The following is a 6,416-nucleotide window of genomic DNA, read 5'->3' as shown; positions in this document are numbered from 1 at the left end:
ACCTATAGTCTTTGTTCTTCTCCAAAACAGTTTATGGTGGTGATATTTCTATTGCTCTGAAGACAGATAGCCGGTGATGATATTCGAGGAGGCTTGGTGGGAGCACACTGGTGCCCAGCCTTTTGTGTGGCAGTAACAAATATACGAGGCTCCTGCCTGAAACACAACAGAGGCAGCAGCTGCCTATTTCATAAAGTGTACCTACCTCTCCCCACTCCCATGGAGCCCCCAGGTCCTCTGAGACAATATCTAAAATATTTGAAATGTTGTCCCACTTGAAGAAGTTGTACCCATGCTCCTTTTATCTTGCCTTTATTCTGTTCTTTCAGTGCTCCTCTGTCTCCTTCCCTTGTCTCTCAGTCTCAGCCTTTACATCAGCCCTTTTTCTGTTCCTCTGGTTTTATTTGTTTCTAAAACTCTACTCCGTCGACAGATTCTATTTGTCTCTGTATTTAACTCTGTATTAATTCACCCAGCCTGTATGGCTTTGTCTAAATAAATTTTTGATGGTCAACATTTCATTCTGTTGAGTAGCATAATGGACATTGGGGAGACTCAAGAAACGCTCACTTAGGGTCTTTTTCATTCATACATGTATTAGAGCAAAAATCACTCTGACAAGTCATCACTCCCTTCTTATGAACTGAGTTGACTTGAACATTATCTGAACCTCCTTTCAGTCATCTGTAAAATGGAAAAAACTTTTTCCCAAAGTTGTATGAATTCATGGGAAGGTAAAATTAACTTTGCAATTCCCAGCACGTGTTCAAGTGCTCTGGAAAAAAAAATTGCTCTGTCTTCCCCTTACTATGTGGAAAGGACTCCACTGGGAGCTGTTACTATAGAAAAAGGATAAAACAGCCTCTCTTCTCTAGCTTATAAAGAGTAGAGGAGACACAGATGGAAATAGTAACTAAACTTCTAGGATCAACTATTATGACTCCCTAAATTTCAAAATGAAGGAGGCAATAATATAAATAAAATAAACATATAAGTAAATGAATTTTTTAAAGTGATCATAATTATTCTATTATAGGATTACTCAGTAAAGACTTTAGTGAGGACAAATTTCAATTAGGCTTTGAAGGTTAAATACAATTTCAGCAAGTGAAGACAGAGGAGACAGCCCTCCAGAGAAAGGCATTGCAAGGAACAAAGGTAAGGGAGCAATTTCACTTCATGTTGATTAAGGAACAGTAACCTAGAGAAGCCATTCTAATGTACAGTGAAGTGAAAGTCGCTCGGTCGTGTCTGACTCTGTGCAACCCCGTGGACTATACAGTCCGTGGAATTCTCCAGGCCAGAATACTGGAGTGAGTAGCCTTTCCCTTCTCCAGGGGATCTTCCCAACCCAGGGATCAAACCCAGGTCTCCCACATTGCAAGTGGATTCTTTACCAGCTGAGCCACAAGGGAAGCCCATATATATATAATTAGCGATATATAAATGTAGACCAAGACCAATTATGATGATTGGATTTTAAATGTTATGCTGAAAAGTTTGGACTTCATTCCATAATAGTGGAAGAATCAGTGCAGGGTTTTGACCAAAGAAATGACGTGGTCCATGGCTTTGCTTTAAGATGGTCAATCAATCAGGATGGATTCATGAAGAAAGAAACATTGCATGCAAAAAGATGGGAAGTTTGAAAGAACACTATGACATTTGTCCAGACAGGGAGAATCTGAGGGCCTCATGCAGGGCAGTGATGGTGTGCATGCCTTGAGGGAAGAGGAAGAAGAAAGAAGGGAGACCGTGAGCACGTGCACTGCTCCCTTGATCTCTGGATCTCTGACTGTCCCGATAGACCTTCCTGGAGTTCTGACTCTCTCAGACTCTGTGTCTTTCCCTATCCATCTTTATTTCCTTTTCCTTGTGGAAACCCAGACAGTGAGGGCCAATGCCCTTTCTCAGAGTATTTGCCAGTAGTGAGGGGAAGGTCAAGGTTCTTTCTTTCAGAGCTGCTGTTCAGGTGAGAAGACAGCTTGCCTGGGAGCTGCTTGGAGACAGGGAGACTTTAGAACCAACTTTCAAGCCTGTCCCATTAGCCAGACCTCTCCCAGAGCTTGTCTTCTCTTCTCCTCCAGTACTAAACAGTGCTGAATCCCCCTGGTCCTCCATCTGTCTGCATGTGTCCTAGATCTCCCTGGGCAGGGATTAGGTAATTGTGCCATTCCCATCAGCACGCCCAGGGGTCTGGCAGGAGGGAAGCTGCCGGCTGGCAGCAGTGGGCTGAGTAGGAGCCAGGGGAGCGTCTGCTCCAGGAGTCCCCTGAGCAGCTTGCGGCTGTGCCTGGCCCTCTGTGGGGCAGTCATGTGTCCGCCTGCCCTGGATCTGCCTCGGCTCAGAGGCCAGCTCTCAGAGGAGGAGACAGCACTTACCTTTATCTGGCTGCCTCTCCAGGTCCAGGCCAGTGAGGAACACAAGGCCCTCCCCAGGTTCCTTCCTGCCTCTGGCCTCCCTCTCCTCCTCTCTCCTCTAGCTCAGTTAGTAACATTATGATAATAAAGGAAAGAAATCAGGCTACAGACTTGCCAAAAATTAAACGATCCAAAAAGTGTTTCCATTTAACTTTAGGAGTACATTCAAATGTGTGTGTGTATGTGTGTGTGCCCATTTTCAGTATGTACCAATATGTGTATGTTAAATATACATACCTTTGTAGGTGCGGATAAATTAGGAATTTGGGATTAACATATATACACTGCTATATATAAAATCTGAGAAGGCAATGGCACCCCACTCCAGTACTCTTGCCTGGAAAATCCCATGGACAGAGGAGCCTGATAGGCTGCAGTCCATGAGGTCACTAAGAGTCGGACATGACTGAGTGACTTCACTTTCACTTTTCACTTTCATGCATTGGAGAAGGAAATGGCAACCCACTCCAGTGTTCTTGCCTGGAGAATCCCAGGGACGGGGGAGCCTGGTAGGAGGCCGTCTATGGGGTCGCACAGAGTCGGACACAACTGAAGCAACTTAGCAGCAGCAGCAGCATATATAAAATAGATAAGCAGCAAGAACCTACTGTATAGCACAGGAAACTATATTCAATATCTTCTAATCACTTATAATGGAAAAGAATATGTGTATATATATATATAACTGAATCACTTTGCTATATACCTGAAACTAACACAACATTGTAAATCAACTATACTTCAATTAAAAATATATATATATACATATATACACATACCTTCAAGTATATACACACATATAAATCTTGGTATGCTTGTATAAATATAGATATATTAATATGTGCCTGTACCTACAACACACCAAAAACTAGGAATATAGTAACTGGCATGTAGAAATAAGCTTCATATGAAATATTTTTCATCTGTCACCTACAACCTGAATTATTCATATGGATAACAGAGAACATGTTATATTTGCAATCAAGTGAACAACATAATCAACATCTTCCTTATTGTTTCTCACTTAAGAGGAGGGGCAAGAGGAAGAGCACACTTCTAGTACTAACATGATTTCTCTATTTGACCTTTGATAAGTTTACTTAGCTCAATGTAGATTATGAGCCTTTTAGTTGCTAAACATGCTGCATTGGTTGTCACTAGAGAATGAAGTTCATTGCCTAGAAAATTATGGTCTAAATTGAAAGGCACCCGGTTCCTTAGGATAACTGACTAGTAATTATTAAACCACACCCACCACACCCTTGATTTTAAGGTTTTGTGGTCCACTCTTCATGTATTAGCTTTTATTCAATCATCATTCACTCATTTTTTTTTCAAAATATGTGTAATCTGTCAGAGAAAAGGGAGATTTGCTGCTCATGAAAATATTAAGATGAGAGAAACTCCAAGTATATAATGGTACAACCATATGATCTTATAGATGAGAAAACAAAACTCAGTTTATGTAACTTGCCATGGTCTCATATCTATTAATACATTTCTACATAGGTTTTTATAATATCTGGAACCCTCCTTCAAATGGTTTATTTTGAAGCCTGGCTAATATAGAGAACTTAACTTTGTGAATTTTACCTGATTTAGATGCCCACTAAACAGCAATTTCCTCTTCCTTTCCTTGAGTCTTTTGCCATTATTTTCTAAAAATTTCTTCAGATCACATTTAGCAAGTTAATTCATTTACTTACACATATATGAGGTATTGACCAAACATTTTATTTTCTTGTCCATGATGACAGCCTTAATGAGATTCCTTTGATTTTATGATGAACTGCCTCCCTGGTTACTATGCATCTGAACCTGACCTTGGCCACAATTTGTTTTGCTTTATGTAATATTTGCAGTAATTCATTTTAGCCATTTTAGCAGGGTGTGAAGCTTTGAAAGGGTTAATTAATTTAACCAAAGTTATTCAACCAGTAAGTTATACAGAATTGTTATAGTAATCCATTAACCTCATCCCAGAAAATGTTTTATTTAACCACAAATAAAGCAGACTTTACTCATCTGAAATAAGCAAACAAAACATTGTAACAGATAGCCTCTGACTTAACTTCTGATTAATTGCTTGACCCAGCTAATCAGTATATGTCTCTGAAAATCAGCCTTCTCCTTTGTTAAACAGTATCTATGATACTCGAACTTATTGCCTCACATTGCTGTCAATATTGAGTGATAACTAGATAGAATGCTTTATTAATTCATACTCTGTCAAACTATAAACTTACAAATCATGGTCATATATTCATTTGTCTGTTCCCAGCACTTGGCTTAGTGTCTGCCCCATAAGAAGTGTTCAGCAACTATTTGCAAAACTGAATTGAAAAGAAATATATGGTACTAAGTATTTGTGAAATAATAAGAGTTCTTTCCTACATAGTCTTAGGTCAGATGACAGCAAAAGCTACCACTAGGCTTCTTTGAGCCCCATGCCAGTTTCCAGGAAAAAAGAAAAACACAGCGCTTCCTATTTCCCAAATTCTGGAAATTTGCCATTGAGGATTCTGTTTATGGTAGGCTTCTCTGGTGGCTCAGAGGGTAAAGCATCTGCCTACAACGTGGGAGACCCAGATTCGATCCCTGGGTGGGGAAGATCCATTGGAGAAGGAAATGGCAACCCACTCCAGTACTCTTGCCTGGAAAATCCCATGGACTGAGAAGCCTGGTAGGCTACAGTCCATGGGGTCGCAAAGAGTGGGACACGACTGAGCGACTTCATTTCACTATATAGAATAAGAAAATAGCATATTCCAACATACAGAGTACTAGTCAAAAGGCTTGGATTTTTATATCAGCCCTAGTAAATGATTAACTGTATAAATTCAAAGGATCTTAATGGCACCCCACTCCAGTACTCTTGCCTGAAAAATCCCAGGGACAGAAGAGCCTGGTGGGCTGCAGTCCATGGGGTCCCTAAGAGTCGGACACGACTGAGCAACTTCACTTTCATTTTTCACTTTCATGCATTGGAGAAGGAAATGGCAACCCACTCCTGTGTTCTTGCCTGGAGAATCCCAGGGACGGGGGAGCCTGGTGGGCTGCCGTCTATGGGGTCGCACAAAGTCGGACACGACTGAATCGACTTAGCAGTAGCAGCAGTAAATGATTAACCATATAATTAAATAATTATATTAATGATATATATAATGATTATATATATAATATATAATATATATAATGATATATATAATGATAAACAATGATATATAAAATGATTAACTATATAATTAAATAATTATAAAAAGTATAAATTCAAAGGATCTTCTCTGCTCTCTCATTCTCAGTTTCCTTATCTCTTCCCATACTCTCCTAATAATAAAACTAACAATAATAGGGACTTCCCTGGTAGTCCAGTGGTTAAGATTTCACCTTCCAATGCAGCGGGTGAGGGTTTGATCCCTGGTCAGGGAACTAAGATCCTACATACCTCTTGGCCAGAAAACCAAAACATGAAACAGAAGCAACACTGTAACAAATTCAATAAAGACTTAAAAAAACAATAAAAATAGTAGATTACTTCCCTTGTGCCAGAACCTGAGATAATCACTTCATTGGCATTATCATCACTTCTAATTCACTTCGTATCAACTCTATGGATTTGGTGGAATTTTTGTGCCCTTTATGTCAAGAAGGAAACTGAGACATAGAGATGGTAAATAAATTGCTTCATTAGCTTTGAATTCAGCCAGTTAACTTCAAACCGAAGTCTGATTCAACTCTTAACCTAAACTCTATGTATACCCTAAGTAAGCCTGCTGTAATCACCATCAGCACTCCCCAGTAATATATTAGAGACAAAGAGAAAAGTCAATGTACGGTTAATCATAAAATGATGAATAGTAACATGGATGGTAATAAATGCCACTTCTTAAATACTATGCACTGTGGACATATTACCTCAATTAATTCCTCAGAATGACCCTGTGAGAAAGTCATTGCTATTATTGCCATTAAATTTGAAGGAACTAAGGCTTTGCA

This window comes from Bos indicus x Bos taurus, chromosome 5, assembly GCF_003369695.1.
Source record: "Bos indicus x Bos taurus breed Angus x Brahman F1 hybrid chromosome 5, Bos_hybrid_MaternalHap_v2.0, whole genome shotgun sequence".
NCBI classification, from domain to species: Eukaryota; Metazoa; Chordata; class Mammalia; order Artiodactyla; family Bovidae; genus Bos; species Bos indicus x Bos taurus.
The sequence above is the reverse complement of the archived record's forward strand: the minus strand, read 5'-3'. Positions refer to the sequence as shown.